This window comes from Scyliorhinus canicula, chromosome 18 (assembly GCF_902713615.1).
Source record: "Scyliorhinus canicula chromosome 18, sScyCan1.1, whole genome shotgun sequence".
NCBI lineage: Eukaryota > Metazoa > Chordata > Chondrichthyes > Carcharhiniformes > Scyliorhinidae > Scyliorhinus > Scyliorhinus canicula.
The window spans coordinates 6,395,353-6,413,700 of NC_052163.1; the positions used below are offsets into that span (position 1 = coordinate 6,395,353).

The 18,348-nt window shown below is 46.0% G+C and overlaps 1 protein-coding gene across 1 annotated transcript in view; it reads left to right on the forward strand.

Annotated features, from left to right (window-relative positions):
- Positions 1-11,205, forward strand: part of LOC119953471 (sodium-coupled monocarboxylate transporter 1-like) — a 243,059-nt gene extending 231,854 nt beyond the window's left edge. The window contains exon 20 of the mRNA XM_038777786.1: positions 11,188-11,205. The gene's annotated coding sequence lies outside the window, so the exon portion shown is untranslated. The remainder of the gene's footprint in view (positions 1-11,187) is intronic.
- The last annotated feature ends 7,143 nt before the right edge of the window (positions 11,206-18,348 follow it).

Below are 18,348 nucleotides of genomic sequence, written 5' to 3' on the forward strand. Positions count from 1 at the left end.
GACTGACCTCATTAACACTACACCCTGCCAGTGCTTATGTAGGTACATTGTATATCTTGTGTTGCCCTATTATGCATTTTCTTTTATTACCTTTTCTTCCCATGTACTTAATGATCTGTTGAGCTGCTCGCAGAAAAATACTTTTCACTGTACCTCGGTACACGTGACAATAACAAATCCAATCCAATCCAATCCAATCTTGGCCTTTCACCCCCTGCAGACAACGCCGTTTGAAGTTCAACCAGCAATGGTGGCCGCCCTGGTGATGGTCGCAGCTCTGCGAGATGCCCTGTGGCTGATGAGCGTGAGCTGCTCGTAGAGGAGGGGGAAGCTGCAGCAGCGGAGTGGCCAGCAGTAGAGCGGCCAGCAGCAGACCGGTCTGCAGTTGAACGGGCTGAGGTGCAGGTGGCAGCCGCACAGGCTGGAGGGCTGACCGGCCAACAGGCCAAGGAGGAGGAGATGCCAAGGAAGCGCCGCATGAGGCCTTGTGTGTAACGGCACTGCCTCTCAGTTGAGGACCTGCCGGACCTGACATACCATCAGAGACTCCGGATCAACAGAGAGACAGTGCAACACATCTGCCAGATGATTACACACCTGGCACCGCGGGGGTATGGGGGAGGACACACGCTGCCGGAGACTGTCAAGGGGATGGTCGCCCTGAACTCCTATGTGACGGGGTCCTTCCTGTCACTGAGTGGGGACCTGTCCGGGTTCTCACAGACCTCGGTGCACAGGTGCATCCACGCTGTCACGGCGGCCCGACATGCACAGTCGGAGTAATACACCCATTTCCATGTGGATGGAGCCCACCAGGATGCCCGGGCAGCAGGGTTCACCGCCCCGAGTCCAGGAGGCAGAGGGCAGGCCTTGTCCGTCGAGGAGGATGTGGGGGAAGGGGATGATGAGGAGGACATGGGGCCCAGGTAGGCAGGGGAGGCCGCACGACGTGTGCGCCCGGTTCACCGACTAAGAGGGAGGGGGTGGAGGGGGAAGGCTGGCCATGGGCATGGATCCCACATCCCAAACCCACACCCCCACACTTCCCACACCGGGAATCTGCTCACTTGCACACCCCTCTGTTATACATCCCTGCAGGGCTATGATCACAACCTGCTCTGCGATGAGCCCTGGTGCTCCACATCGTATGGCATTGTCTGATCCATGCCTACGGTAGCTCCTTCCACCTGGGTGATGCCTGCATGCGAGCTAGCCAGTCCATCACACGGTCCCGTTGAATCCCTGGGGTAGAGGTGTTGGGGACGGCCTGGACGCTGGGGTGGGGTGTGGGGAGGGGATGTGGGGAGCATGGTCCTCCAACAGTGCATGCACTGGTCCCCTCCTCACTGCCCCCACACCTGGCAAGCCCGTACCAGCCCAGCCCCACACCTATCAGACATAAGAACTAGGAGCAGGAGTAGGCCATTTGGCCCCTCGAGCCTGCTCCGCCATTCAATGAGATCATGGCTGATCTTTTGTGGACTCAGCTCCACTTTCCGGCCTGAACACCATAACCCTTAATCCCTTTATTCTTCAAAAACATACCTATCTTTATCTTAAAACCATTTAATGAAGGAACATCAACTGCTTCACTGGGCAAGGAATTCCATAGATTCACAACCCGTTGGGTGAAGAAGTTCCTCCTAAGCTCAGTCCCAAATCTACTTCTCCTTATTTTGAGGCTATGCCCCCGAGTTCTGCTTTCACCCGCCAGTGGAAACAACCTGCCCGCATCGATCCTATCCATTCACTTCATAACATTATATGTTTCTATAAGATCCCCCGCATTTTTCTAAATTCCAACGAGTACAGTCCCAGTCTACTCAATTTATCCTCGTAATCCAACCCCCTCAACTCTGGGATTAACCTCATAAATCTCCTCTACACACCCTCCAGCGCCAGTACGTCCTTTCTCAGGTAAGGAGACCAAAACTGAACACAATACTCCAGGCGTGGCCTCACTAACACCTTATACAATTGCAGCATAACCTCCCTAGTCTTAAATTCCATCCCTCTAGCAATGAAGGACAAAACTCCATTTGCCTTCTTAATCACCTGTTGCACCTGTAAACCAACTTCTTGCGACTCCTGCACTAGCACACCCAGGTCTCTCTGCACAGCAGCATGTTTTAATATTTTATCATTTAAATAATAATCCCTTTTGCTGTTATTCCTACCAAAATGGATAATAACACATTTGTCAACATTGTATTCCATCTGCCAGACCCTAGCCCATTCACTGAACCTATCCAAATCCCTCTGTACTTTTTGCTTCAACACTCATTTTAGTGTCGTCTGCAAACTTGGACACATTGCACTTGGTCCCCAACTCCACATCAACTATGTAAATTGTGAACAATTGTGGGCCCAACACTGATCCCTGAGGGACACCACTAGCTATTGATTGCCAACCAGAGAAACACCCATTAATCCCCACTCTTTGCTTTCTAATAATTACCCAATCCTCTATCCATGCTACTACTTTACCTTTAATGCCATGCATCTTTAGCTTATGCAGCAACCTTTTGTGTGGCACCTTGTCAAAAGTTTTCTGGAAGTCCAGATATACCACATCCATTGGCTCCCTATTATCTACCGCACTGGTAATGTCCTCAAAAAATTCAACTAAATTAGTTAGGCACGACCTGCCCTTTATGAGCCCATGCTGCATCTGCCCAATGGGACAATTTCCATCCAGATGCCTCGCTATTTCTTCCTTGATGATAGATTCCAGCATCTTACCGACTATCGAAGTTAAGCTAACTGGCCTATAATTACCCACTTTCTGCCAACTTCCTTTTTTGAACAGTGGTGTCACGTTTGCTAATTTCCAATCCGTCGTGACCACCCCCGGGTCTAGTGAATTTTGGTAAATTATCACTAATGCATTTGCGATTTCCCTAGCCATCTCTTTTAGCACTCTGGGATGCATTCCATCAGGGCCAGGAGAATTGTCTACCTTTAGCCCCATTAGCTTGCCCATCAGGTCCTCACCTGTCATAGCCTCATTTCCATCAGTCACTTGCATGTTATTTGTGTCTTCCACTGTGAAGACCGACCCAAAAAACCTGTTCAGTTCCTCAAGCAATACCTCATCTCCCATTATTAAATCTCCCTTCTCATCCTCTAAAGGACCAATATTTAGCTTAGCTACTCTTTTTTGTTATATATGTTTGTAGAAACTTTTACTATCTGTTTTTATATTCTGAGCAAGTTTACTCTCATAATCTATCTTACTCTTCTTTATAGCTTTTTTAGTAGCTTTCTGTTGCCCCCTAAAGGTTTCCCAGTCCTCTAGCCTCCCACTAATCTTTGCCACTTTGTATGCTCTTTCCTTCAATTTGATACTCTCCCTTATTTCCATAGATATCCATGGTTGATTTTCCCTCTTTCTACCGTCCTTCCTTTTTGTTGGTATAAACCTTTGCTGAGCACTGTGAAAAATCACTTGGAAGGTTCTCCACTGTTCCTCAACTGTTTCACCGTAAAGTCTTTGCTCCCAGTCTACCTGAGCTAGCTCTTCTCTCATCTCATTGTAATCTCCTTTGTTAAACACAAAACACTCATGTTTGAATTTACCTTCTCACCCTCTATCTGTATTTTAAATTCCACCATATTGTGATCGCTCCTTCCGAGAGGATCCCTAACTATGAGATCATTAATCAATCCTGTCTTATTACACAGGACCAGATCTGGGACCGTTTGTTCCCTTGTAGGTTCCATTACATACTGTTCTAGGAAATTATCGCGGATACATTCTATAAACTCTTCCTCAAGGCTGCCTTGACAGACCTGGTTAAACCAATAGACATGTAGATTAAAATCCCCATGATAACTGCTGTACCATTTCTACATGCATCCGTTATTTCTTTGTTTATTGCCTGTTCCACCATAACGTTACTATTTGGTGGCCGATAGACTACTCCTATCAGTGACTTTTTCGCCTTACTATTCCTGATTTCCACCCAAATGGATTCAACCTTATCCTCCATAGCACCGATGTCATCCCTTACTATTGCCTGGATGTCATCCTTAAATAACAGAGCTACACCACCTCCCTTACCATCCACTCTGTCCTTCCGTATAGTTTGATACCCTTGGATATTTAACTCCCAGTCGTGACCATCCTTTAACCATGTTTCAGTAATGGCCACCAAGTTGATGATTTGCGCCATCAACTCATTTACCTTATTACGAATATTACGAGCATTCAGGTAAAGTACACTTATGTTGGCTTTTATACCTCTGTTTTGAATCTTAACACCTTGATCAGTAACGTCTCGTAAGTTACTTTTCCTCTTAACGTTTCTCCTAATTTTCCTTATCGTTGAACCTATATCTTCATGTAACAACCTGCCGCGTCGCTTTCCATTTATGTTTTTACTTCCTGTTTTATTCCTTTTAGTATTACTGGGCCTTTTCACTCAGCTCCCCTCAGTCACTGTACCTTGTATTGTCGCCCTTTTTGATTTTTGACCATGGCCTCTCTGCCTTACACTTTCCCCCTTACTGCGTTTTGTTTCTGCCCGTGTTTTACTACCTTCCGACTTCCTGCGTCGGTTCCCATCCCCCTGCCGCATTAGTTTAAACACTCCCCAACCGCTCTAGCAAATAGCCCACCGAGGACATCAGTTCCAGTCCTGCCCAGTTGTAACCCGTCCAGTTTGTACAGGTCCCACCTCCCCAAGAACCGGTCCCAATGCCCCAGGAATCTGAAACCCTCGCCCTGACACCATTCCTTCAGCCACGTATTCATCCTATATATCCTGTCATTAATACTCTGACTAGCACGTGGCACCGGTAGTAATCCTGAGATCACTACCTTCGAGGTCCGATTTCTTAACTTCCTAACCAGCTCCCTGTATTCTGCTTTTAGGACCTCATCCCTTTTTTTACCTATGTCGTTTGTACCAATGTGTACCACGACCACTGGCTGTTCACCCTCCCCCTCCAGAATGTCCTGTATCTGCTCCGAGACATCCTTGACCCTAGCACCAGGGCGGCAACATACCATCCTGGAGTCCCGTTTGCGGCTACAGAAATGCCTGTCTATTCCCCTTACCATTGAATCCCCTATAACTATTGCACTGTCACACTTATCACGCCTCCACTCTGCAGCAGAACCAACCGTGGTGCCACGAGTTTGCCTGTTGCTGCTTTCCCCTTAGAGGCCATTCCCCTCAACAGTATCCAATACGGTATATCTGTTCTGCAGGGGAATGGCCACAGGAAATTCCTGCACTACCTGCCTCGCTCTCTTGCTCTGTCTGGTGGTCACCCATTCCCTTCCTGCCTGTGGTGTGACCACCTCACTATATGTGCTGTCCATGATACTCTCCGACTCGCGGATGCTCCACAGTGTCTCCAGCCGCCGCTCCAGCTCAGAAACTCGAGCTTCCTGGAGCTGCAACTGGAGACACTTCCTGCACACATGCTGACCCTGGGGACTGGAACTGTTCCCAGCCTGCCACATGGAGCAAAAGGAGCAGAGCACGCCTTGGAGCTGTCCTGCCATGAATTAATCATTTCAATTGTACCTTTGAAATTAAACTTTAGAAAGAAGTTTTTGTAGCAGATTAAATCCAATCCCTGTGTACTATTTAATTAGATTTTTTTTTAAAAACTGAGTATTTATCCCTCTGGATCTGACACAAATTAAAAATAATTATTTAATTGAAATTTAAAAAGTTATTTAAATCAAATTAAAAATATTAATTTAAATCAACCCAAAATAGTTATTTAAGTCAAATTAAAAATTTTTTAAATAGTAATTCAAATCAACTTAAAAATGGTTATCTAAATCAAATCAAAACTATTATTTAAATCACTAACTCCAGATATTCAAATTTAGCCCAGTCTGAATTTCAGCCAATCAGGTTACAGGAGATAGGATGCAGATAGGGAGTTAGGATAGGATGCAGAGCTGGGCTGAGAAGTGGCAGATTGAGTTTAACCCTGAAAAGTGTGAAGTCCATTTTGGAAGGACAAATATGAAGGTGGAATACAGGGTTAACGGTAGGGTTCTTGGCAATGTGGAGGAGCAGAGAGATCTTTGGGTCTATGTTCATAGATCTTTGAAAGTTTCCACTCAAGTGGATAGAGCTGTGAAGAAGGCCTATGGTGTGCTAGCGTTCATTCGCAGAGGGATTGAATTTAAGAGCCGTGAGGTGATGATGCAGTTGTAAAAAACCTTGGTAAGGCCACATTTGGAGTACTGTGTACAGTTCTGGTCACCTCATTTTAGAAAGGATGTGGAAGCTTTGGAAAAGGGGCAAAGGAGATTTACCAGGATGTTGCCTGGAATCGAGAGTAGGTCTTACGAGGAAAGGTTGAAGGTGCTAGGCCTTTTCTCATTAGAACGGAGAAGGATGAGGGGCGACTTGATAGAGGTTTATAAGATGATCAGGGGAATAGATGGAGTAGACAGTCAAAGACTTTTTCCTCTTTATTGAAGTCTCGCCCTCTCTCTCTCCGGGATCTTTATTGAACATAGCACCGAGGCATGTTTTAGCAGTGAAGAAGGCAGGCGTTTATTGTGAAGAAAAACATACAGTCTGTGCCCTAGCCTCTCCAACTAAACCGTGCCCTGCATCCTTGCCAACCTAACTGGTGTCCAGCTTTCGGGACTTACGGGCCCTAACACTACGCCTAGGTGGTTCCCCAGGCGGTACAGCAGGAGTGGAGGCAGCTTGCTGTGACTCTACCTGCGACAGGGTCCCTGTTGGCGCACGTCTCCTGGGGCGAACCGGCCTGGATGGGCCCGCCACTGCTCGAGTGTCCCGGGTGGCATGGTGTCACACTGTTCTGCCCACCAGGGAGAAGAGGAGGGGAGTCCGAGGTGCGGTGTTCCGGCACTTCCCCTGTGGGAATCACCGGCATGGGCCCCTTCACCTCCTCCTCCCTCGGGGCACCCGATGGCCCCTGGGCTACCCCATGGGACGGGTGTGCGAACGGAGCCATCTCCTGAGGTGTCCCTGCCACCTGGCGCTGCCAGTCCTGGAGGCCCGCTCTGGTCTCGATCAGTGTGCGCACGCTCGCGCCATGGAGCACAGGGAGTGGATCATCTCCATCTGGGACTGCACCACATCACCCTGCGACTGCCACCACCCTGTGGGTCTGTGCCACATCAGTCAGTGACGGGGCCACATCCCTCAGGGTCTGGGCTATCTCCCTCTGGGTCTGCGCCACGCCGCCCAGCGCTTGGGCAATGCCACCGACGTTCCCAGCCATGGCCTGCTGTGACTGGGCCATGCTGAGGAGCGCCGCTGCAATGTCCAGGTGGCTCTGGCACATAACTACCTGTGAGAGGACAGCCCTGTCCTGGGCCTCGGCCAGCGCCTCCACAGAATGCCCCAGGCCTTGGACTCGCTGATCCATAGCCAAAACCGTTGCTCCCAATGCCTCCACCATGGACGTCTGGCGGTTTCGGCCTGGGTGGCATGCATGGTCGGTACCACACCCTGCTCCTCACGCGGATGGACTCCTCCACCTGCACTTGCAGATGTGGATGCTCGCTGTCATCTCCTCTTGTAGTCCCTGGCTCTCTAACAGCATCAGCACTGTGGCTGGGATTGGATGTTCCAGAAGCCCTGGACCCATCTGGACGGCAGCTGGTTCCAGGGGCCGGCCTGCCTTCCGATTGTCCGGCCCTTAGAACATAGAACATAGAACATAGAACGATACAGCGCAGTACAGGCCCTTCGGCCCTCAATGTTGCACCGACATGGAAAAAATCTAAAGGCCATCTAACCTACACTATGCCCTTATCATCCATATGCTTATCCAATAAATTTTTAAATGCCCTCAATGTTGGCGTGTTCACTACTGTTGCAGGTAGGGCATTCCACGGCCTCACCACTCTTTGCGTAAAAAACCCACCTCTGACCTCTGTCCTATATCTATTACCCCTCAATTTAAGGCTATGTCCCCTCGTGCTAGCCACCTCCATCCGCGGGAGAAGGCTCTCGCTGTCCACCCTATCTAACCCTCTGATCTTAGGCTGCCCCTATTCTGCTGTACTGGCTGAGATGTGTAGTGCGCACCGGATAGTGTCCCAGGAGCCTCTTCGCTAAAGTGCCCAACCGAGGTGATAGTCTTTGGGATGGTAGACAGTGTTGGAGATAGCTGTGGGCGGAAAGTCAGTGTCAACCTCTGACCCGAGCTCTGGGGTTCCCGGAGTCTCGGGCGGAGAGCTGGTGGCCGAGTTGCTTTCCCCGCCAGTTATCGGCTGCTCTGGCAGTGGCTGGGGGCGGAGTCTGGATGGACTGGCCCCATCTCCGGCAGGTCCTGCAAGACGACATATATGATTAGACAGTGGGCCAGGGGGCATGGGTGGGAGGTGCACGGGGCTGAGTGAGGGGGTCTTGACATATGTGTCATGGGCAACCGCAACTCAATGGGGTCTCACTTGCTCGCCTTTTCCGCACTCCTCTCCGGCGACATCCCTTTTCAATCTTGTTCGCTGGGACAGTGTGTGTGTGAAGGACTGTGTAAGTGTGAGTGCGGTGTGTGAGCCTCATAAGTGCCAATCAGGCACCGTTTTATATGGATTTGAATGCGTTCTACGTGGCGACGGTGCTAGCCCATTTAAAGTAGCTGAATCGGTGCAGTTGTTGCGCCGATATTTCTGTTGTAAAACGGCACACATCCTCTGCTCGAGTCAACCCATAACCTCAGAAACCATATTTTTCCTTCAGTTCCCCCAGGCTAGCGAACCAACCCTCTAAAAACAAATCTCTCACCTTTTCCAACCCCTTTTCCTTCCACTCCCTAAACTTCACATCTAACCTAGCAGGCTTGAAATACTGGTTTGCATAGATGAGAACGAGCCTCGAGGCAGCAATCAAATTGAAAAGTTGACAGAATTGCTTTAAGATTGTTTCTTTCCAAATGTTTTTATTGAGGTTTTACATTTTATACATTGTACATTCGGTAAGGGTATATGCGTCAGTTACAATATACAAGTCTTTTTCCTTTTTACCGATCCCCCTTCCCTCCCCCCTTGGTCCCCACCCCCCTCCATTTGTTGATTCAGGGTCCTTTCCTGGGACGCTTATTGTACAATGGGCAGTTTTCTCCGATTTACATGTGTTCGGTGTCTTCTCCTTCCCTTCCCGCCCTTCTGTCGATTGGCTTCACCCCCTTCTCCTCCCCTTCCCCTATCCTGCTTCCGGCGTTTCTTTGGGGGTTCCGTTTCCTGTGGCCTTGTTCTCGGCCCCCTGATCTCTGTATCGGCCGTTTTCCAGCTTCATCCTTTTTTTTATTTGGCCTAAGCTCCCCCACCTCCCTTTCCTGTCTGTTGGACCCGTTGCTGCTGCGCATTCCCCCCTCCCCCTCTCTCCCTCTGTATTGGCTGTTGGCCTCGAACAGGTCCTGGAACAAGTTGGTGAATGGCCTCCACATTTTGTGGAATCCCTCCTCTGACCCTCAGATAGCGAACTTGATCTTCTCCAGGTGGAGAAATTCTGACAGGTCTACCAGCTAGTCTGCAGCTGTGGGAGGTGCTGCTGATCATCAGTCGAGCAGGATTCTCCGGTGGGCGATTAGAGAAGCAAAGGCAAGGGCGTTGGCCTTCATCCTAATGAATAGATCTGACTGGTTCGATACCCTGAAGACTGCCACTGTTGGGCATGGCTCCACCCTCACCACCTTGGCCATTGCCTCAAAGAAGGCTGTCAGACCCCGACAAGTCTGGGGCAGGCCGAGAACATGTCTTCTTGTCAGGTGTGCTCTGTGCACCTGTTTCAACTGCATGAGGCTTAGCCTTGTGCATGAGGTGATGGAGTTGGCTGTGCTTTGCTCCAGCGCCCCACCCTATTTCCGTCCCTAGCTCTTCCTCCCATTTTTCCTTTGTTTCGTCCAGTGAGAACGCGTCCTTTCTAATAGTTGTCCGCACAAGTCCCCGCAGCTTCTCCTCCCCCCCCCGCTGTCCGCGAACAGTATCTCCTCTAGCATTGTGCTTCTCGGGGTCTGTCAGTGTCCCCCACCCTGTCTCCACCTCTTTTTTCAAAAAATATTTTCATTGGAGCATTATATGTGTACATCAAACACAACCATACCAAAAAGAAAGCAAACAGGAATACAAATAGGCATTTATGATTCCATAACAACAATTACAAATGTATACATAATTCAGCAAATAACATTCCCCCAACCAACAACCATACCCAGCCAACGTGGCTTACACACACAGTTCCCTAGCCCCTCCTCCTCCACTCGATGACCTCGCCTAAACTAAACTAAACTAAACTGAACTAAACTATCTCCCCCTACCCCACTTATTCCCCAACCCCCCACCCTTTATTATATCTGCTAACAGTTTAATTTTCCCCGAAGAAGTCAATAAACGGCTGCCACCTCCGGACGAACCCTAATGTTGATCCTCTTAAGGCGAACTTGATTTTCTCGAGCCTGAGAAATCCTGCTATGTCACTAACCCATACCCCCCGGTTTCGGCAGCCCTGAGTCCCTCCACTCCAATAATATCCATTTCCGGACTACCAGGGAGGCAAAGGCCAAAACATCGGCCTCTCCTTCCCCATGGATGCATTCACCCTCCTCAGAGCCTCCTCCCATAGCCCAGCCTCCAACTCCCTTCCCAGCTCTTCCTCCCACTTACGCTTAACTCCTCCTATCGGGGCGCCCTCCCAATTCATCAGCTCTTTTTAAAAAAATCTTTTTATTCCCCTCATTTTCCATATTTTCATCAATAAACAACCAAAGAAAAAACAAACCAAAACAAATACAATAACAATCCCCCACACACAACCCCGTTCAATACACAGACCAAAACATCCAACCGTACATTCCAGGTAAAAAACACAAATTAAAAATAAATCCGTAAATAGTATAACCAAAGACAACAATACCGCCGACCCCACTTCTCGCCCCGAATGTTCAATGGCAACCAATTCTTGCACGTGCATAATAAACATCCCCCATGAATTGTGAAACCCTTCCTTCATCCCCTTCAGCTGAGACTTCACCTTCCCGAGAGTCAAAGAAATTCAAGTAGGTCACTGTCATGTGAGAGTACCTTTAAGAAATGGGTGTTTAAGAAATGTACCTTTAAGAAATGATAGTTTATCAGTGATGTCAGAGTGTGGGTGGAGCTGGGCTGTCTGTCAGCTTTTTACTTTTGTTTTTGAGCAGGCTGTTATAGAGTGAGTTTTTGGTTTTCGTTTTCAGGGTTGGAGCTGAAGCCAGACAAAGCAGGTGTACTGCTGTTCTCTCTGCCATGAAAAGACTATCTCTTGATCATTTGGTGAATTCAGAATTATAAATGTTCTCAGTAGTGAATGTAAACCTAATGTGCTTCTGTTAAAGGTGTTTCTTTTGTCTTCTGGATGTTGTTTGTGAAGTTATTAAGGATTACTTAGTGTTGTATTCTTTGGGGGTTGTATTTGAATTGATGGTTGCTAAGATGTTGACTGTATGTTTTAAAAAGGTTAACTTGAGTTCATAGAATAAACATTGTTTTGCTTTAAAACATACTTTTCAATTTCTGCTGTACCACACCTGTAGAGTGGGCCATGTGCCCCCCATACCACAATCTATTAAAAGTTGTGGGTCAGGTGAACTCCATGATACACTTTGGGGTTCTCTAAAACCTGGCCCATAACAGTCACTCCACCAAGCCGTGTCACACGATGCAGAAGCTACCCTCCCATCCACTTCCTGTCGAAAACATCTCACCCAGTATTGATCCCCTCCTCTGACTTTTCACACCTAGGCCCATTGAAACCTGTTCTACCAGGCTCCAATGGCTGCAGTCCACCCCACCACACTCCCGTCCACTGGCCAGATTGACCTAGCCAGTTTGGAGGCCCTTGCCCAGGCCCCAATCCCCCTCCCCCAATCTCCCTCCCGGTTCCAGGAAAACAAAGAAATCCCCTTCAACACAACCCCAGTGTAAACACACGAATCCCAAAGAACCATCATTGTAAAAGAAAATCCCGACTCCTACCTTGTCCAAATAGGCAACCTCAACTCATTTAGCACATATAATGACATGCAGTGAAAAATAGAGCTACATACACTCCTCCACCCTCCCCTCCCCTCATTCCAAGACAAACCCTCAGTCTCATTTCTCACTTCTGGTCCAGTTCTTCTGCCTTCACAAATGCCTCCGCCACCTCCAACATCTCAAAATAAAAGTCTTTGGAGTTGTACGTCACATTCAACTTAACTGAGTACACTATGCCGAATCGCACACTGTTGTTACACAGTGCCGTCTTCCCTCGGCCGAAGGCAGTCCGCCTCCTCGCCAACTCCACAGTAAAGTCCTGGTATATATGTATACCAGCTCCAGCCCACAGTGTTAGACGTATTAAATGCTGTGGTATGAAGAGGCAAAAGTTCTGCTCCTTTTTCACCAACACACTTTTATTTGTTGCAACTGACTCTGCACAGAACTCTACACATCACCAGATCCAGAGGCCACCTGAAGCCCCTTTACATATCAGTGTCAATCATTGAACACTTGGGGCAGCACGGTGGCACAGTGGTTAGCATTGCTGCCTACGGCGCTGAGGACCCGGGTTCGAATCCTGGCCCTGGGTCACTGTCTGTGAGGAGTTTGCACATTCTCCCCGTGTCTGCGTGGGTTTCACCCCCACAACCCAAAGATGTGCAGGTTAGGTGGATTGGCCACACTAAATTGCCCCTTAATTGGAAAAAATAATTGGGTACTCTAAATTTATAAAAAAAAAAAAAAAAATCATTGAACACTTAACATAAATGAGACATCTAATTGCAAAGTCTCTTAACCCATTACCTAACAGTCTCCCCTTCCTTGGAGAAAAAAAAACAATTAGGCGAAAACAAAATTTCAAGAAACTAAAATTTCAAGAAACTAAAACACACATGTGATTCCCCCCTTTTTTTTGAGTAAAAGAAAAACAACATTCACAGAAACAGGCGCCCTTCATTCACAATATCCAAAAGTTTCTGTGAACTAGCCCTTTCTTTCGTAAAACAGTCTGATAGTTGATAGCTACTGTCAACCCATTTAATTTTTGTTATTTCCCCTCTGTCCAACCGTGTCGCGTCTTTTCGTCCGACGTCATTTCGTCCAACGACACTTCGTCCACGTCTTTTGGTCCAACGTCTTTTTGTCCGCCCGTCTTTTGGTCCAACGTCACTTCGTCCAATTATCCAATTACAAATTAACTCCGTATAAAACCATTTAATTGATAAAATGCAAGTACAATACAGCAAGTGAATTTAATTGCTAAAATGCAAGTAATTGATAAAATGCAAGTAAAATGCAAGTTGAAAAATGTAGTTAAAAAGTTAAAAAATCTAAAAATGCAGTTATAAAATCTAAAAGTTTACTAATTACTTAAAATTCCCGAAATTACTTAAAATTGATGTAAATTGTAAATTCCCGAAATTCCCTAAAAGTTAGATTTCCAGAACTGTACCCGAGAGAGAATAATGGGGAGAGGACAAGATGATTTGATATTCTACAATTCCGACAGACACAGATATAAGTGGGAGTCTAATTGGATTTAGACAATGAGTGCAGTTCTGAAAGAAGCAGGTTTAAACTCGATTTTCGTCGAGTGATTAAAACCTCTGGTTGACAGTGGGTTCTGACATTACAGGTCTGAAATGATCAAATATTCCATCAGATACAATGGCTCTCATCACGCTGGAGCATACATGGGTGAATATCCTGCAGCTTATCTTAATAATGTCTGGAGATCAAGCAGCACAAATGCAGAACTCAACTTCAAGAGGCGAAATAGGTGGAGAGGATCCTTGAGCAGTAACATTGAAAAACTAAATTAAACTATTTGTAATTGGATAATTGGACGAAGTGACGTTGGACCAAAAGACGGGCGGACAAAAAGACGTTGGACCAAAAGACGTGGACGAAGTGTCGTTGGACGAAATGACGTTGGACGAAAAGACATAGCACCCTGTCCAACATCTGTTTCAAACTTGCGATGTCTATCCGTAACCTCTTTTCATTTACACTTTTTGTAGAGTGCACATTTTCCCACAGGGATTTATTGTCAATGTGACAGTCAATAGGTATATTACCCATAATCCCCTAATCCCAAAATTTCTGTTAATATCTGAGTTATATAAAAAGCCACATCCAGCTCTTCCACTAAGCTTAACATCTCAGCAGCCAAAGTGCTTTTGACCACTCCTTATTTTCTTTGTTTCCTACACGAGAGGGCAACATTTACCATTGTTCCCCAAAAGGAAAATTATAAAACCTCCTGCGTTTGAAACTCCATCACATAAATTTGCATAGGACGCATCACTATAAACTATGAGTTTCAAATGCCTTAAGATCACTTAAAACCGGGAACTTCAAAACACACTCCTGCATTTTTAGTTTGGCCAACACTTTATTTGCTCTTATTAGGTCTTCCACTTTGGGCTCATTAATTTTTGTACTTAACTCTAAGACATCAAAACTCACGTCCGGTCTAGTCTGTCTACCCAACCAGTTCAGTTGCCCAATTAAACTCCGCAGTTGCTCTTTTTCTATCTTCAAAACCATTGCGTCTTTTTGTGAAACCAGGCCACGACTAATTGCTATTGGGCTGATGCTTTCCAAATAAGATTGCTGACGTAAAGTTACCCCTAACTTAGTCTGTCCGATTTCCAGTCCAATATATTTAAATGCACCGGAAGCCTGACTTCCAACCCTGAATTCTTTCCTCAAACCAGAGATTACAATAGCTTCAAAATCACTAGTCCCACCCCACAAAAAATCATCGACATGCATCATAAAGATGCGAGCAAGATTTCATTTATAGTGCCAGTAAAACATTGTAGGATCTGCTTTCAACTGGCAACAGCCTAACTTTAACAAGACTGACCTTACCGAAAAGTACCACACTCTAGATGCATCATTTAATCCATATACATATTTGTTCAACTTCCAGAGTACCCCTTCTGTGTTAGCTGCTTCTTTAGGAGGATGGAGAAAAATGTCTCTCTGGAGCTGATGCCCCTGCAAAAAGGCAGCTTTTATATCTATAGATTTGCATTCCCATGCCTTTGTGGCTAATAGAGCCAAGAAGATCTTTAAAATAACCTTTCCTGCTGTACGTGAATCTACCCTTAAGTCCTGATCTTCTAAGTTTTCTTTAAATCCCCTTGCCACGAGCCTGGCCTTTGCCTTATAAGTTCCATCTGGAAGAACAAATCCATCTGTGGGATAGAGCTTTTTGTCCCCTATCCGGTACTTCCGTGTATACCCCAAATTCACTCCAACTATGCAATTCTTGCTGTTTAGCATCTCTGATAACTTTTTCATCTAATTTATTTGAAGCCACCAAAATCTCACGTGCATGTGGGCTTCTACTTCTATTAGTATTCGTAGTCTTACTCCTGTTCCGAGATCTTGATAAACTACGCCCCCTATCCTGCCTGGTATCTCGTTCTGTACTGCTACTGCTTGATCTTTCTCTTCTGTAGCGGGATGTCCTCTCAATTGTTCTCGACCTTTTCCTGCGAACCTGTTCACTATCTGATGTACTATCTGAACTGGCACTACGTTTTTGTGCCCTCCATTTTTGAACTTCGTTTTCCCAATCCATTGTCTTAACTTCCTCCCCTGAATGCTGTACATTCAACCAATGTTTATACTTTACAGTAGCCTTCCCTGCTCTACTAATAACAGTTGCATCCTTCCATTGACTAGACCCTTCAGGCAAGTATGTCACTTTCGTACCAAACTTTGGCAGTTGCCCTTTCGGAAAAATGGCCTGATCTAATTTATCAGAAGTGTTGTGTTCCTCTACAGAAACCCTGTCTATATCAGTTAACTGGTCCTCATAGTTCTGTAACACATGCGTACCAGATGACTCTGGCTCCTCGTCATGTCTGTCTGCTCTGTCTAAACTTGAAAATTTGTAATCGGTACCCATTATCCTTGATGAATGTACCCTAACAGTTTGATTACCATGTTGCAAAATAAATGTTTTGCCATCTATGCCTATGATCTTCCCTGGGCCTTTCCATTCATTAGAATTGTCTCTCTTATAGTATACCATGTCTCCTTGCTGACAAACGGCATCTGATGGCCGTACATTATGTCTTAAGCTCTGTGAATTCTTTCAGAGACTTCTGCTTCCAAAAAAGCTTTTCTACTGCTATGTAATGCGTTTAAATGTTCAGTAAAACCTGAGCTAATTGTAGTCCCTTCCCAAGCTGGGGGCTGGTCATCCAAAATGGAGGGAAGTTTAGGATTTCTACCAAACACTAACTGATAAGGACTATAGCCCCCAACCATCTGCAATGAATTATTCGCATGTACCGCCCATGCTAAAGCTGAATTTAGCATGCAGTTTGGTCGATCTCCCAAAATTTTCCGAAGCATGTCATCTATATCAGCATGATTTCTTTTGCAGACACCATTACTGAATGGGCTTTCTGCAGCCATGTTCATAACTCTGATATTCATGTTTTCACACATATCCCTAAACTCATCATTAGCAAATTCTCCCCCATTGTCTGTAAAGAATTTTGCCGGTGGACCCATTCCTGTCCCGATCCATTTTTCCAGGATTTGATCCAAAATTGTTCTCTTTTCTTTACTTCGTACAATCGTTGATTGACTAAATCTGGTTGCTAAATCTACAAAATGCAAAATAAATATATGATTTGCTTTATCCCAGATCTTAAGGTCCATGGCCACAATGTCATTAAAATCCCTGGCCAAAGGTAGAGATTCTATCGGTTGTGCTGGTGTCCTTCTGTACTTCCTGCAAACTTCACAGCGATCACTAACCTGTTCTATCAGTTTAGTATAGTCGTCATCCCTTACCCCTGCATCCTTTAATACATTTTTCAGCCTCCTAGGAGACGGATGTGCAAATTGCCTATGCAGTTTTACTACAACAAGCTTTTTATCAGCTAAAGTCGCATTATCAACTGCCATTAACACATCCTTAACCACTCTACTTGAAATATTATTTGTCAGTAATGGAATACAATAGTGTCCCGACTGTGTAAATTGTAAGTCCACCGTCTTTCCAAAAACTGTTGCCTTATCCTAGAACATAGAACATAGAACATAGAACAGTACAGCACAGAACAGGCCCTTCGGCCCTCGATGTTGTGCCGAGCAATGATCACCCTACTCAAACCCACGTAGCCACCCTATACCCGTAACCCAACAACCCCCCCCTTAACCTTACTTTTTAGGACACTACGGGCAATTTAGCATGGCCAATCCACCTAACCCGCACATCTTTGGACTGTGGGAGGAAACCGGAGCACCCGGAGGAAACCCACGCACACACGGGGAGGACGTGCAGACTCCGCACAGACATTGACTCAGCCGGGAATCGAACCTGGGACCCTGGAGCTGTGAAGCATTTATGCTAACCACCATGCTACCGTGCTGCCCACATCCTGTTCCATATCCAGCTTCATGTGTGCTTTCTTCATCGACGGTCTGCTCAGAAGCAAAGGTATCTCACTTGATACAACATCCGTGCTAATGAAATGATTCACTCCAGCAATATTGCAAGGGATCACCACTCTTTTCAGTGACTTCAGAGTATTATCATCCCCAAACCTGAAACTTGTGGAACTTTTAAATTCCTTAATCTTGTTACAATTTTCAGCATCCAAGGAGTCCAGATAACATTTTAACCAGTCAATCCCACACACAGTAGATGTGCAGCCACTGTCCAATACAGCACAGTTAAAGGATTCTGCAACCAACACCCTCATTACTGGCATAAAACAGCTTGTTAATAGGACAATGCCTTCTTTCTGGTCACTATCTTTTTCCTCTTCTGACTCTTCCGTGTCATGTGTCGCTTCAAATACTCTATCATAACGAGTTGGACAGTTGAAAGCATAATGAGAGTCATATCGAAAACATCGATTTATCATGCCCCGTGCATTTCTGGGGTTTATCCTCCTATTGTAGGTTCTAACTGGGTTTCTGTCTTCATAATTTTCTTGTCTCGGTCTCCTTTTATAGTCTTGAGGCCTGTTCGTAGCCATATGATTTTGCCATCCTGTTAGTAGTGTATCTTCCATATTCTGCCTTATTGCAGGCTGACCTATTTGGGTCATCAGAGCCATTGGAATCGAATATTTCCCCAGAAATTTAAAAAAAGCTGTTGTCATCTGTTCGAATAAGGTATCGTTATCCGTAAACTGAACTACTGTCAAAACCAGGAGCCTATCCATGTTGCTCACTCTAGCACAGTCAAGTAATTTAAAGGCCAACACAGACTGGAAATTCCAGCCTGTGTTTCTGCAGCCTTTTGTATTCTCTGCCAAATTCCATTATATAGTCTTCCATAGATAAATCCTCCATTTTCCGGAACTTATCAAAATCCGACCATGCTTCATACGCAC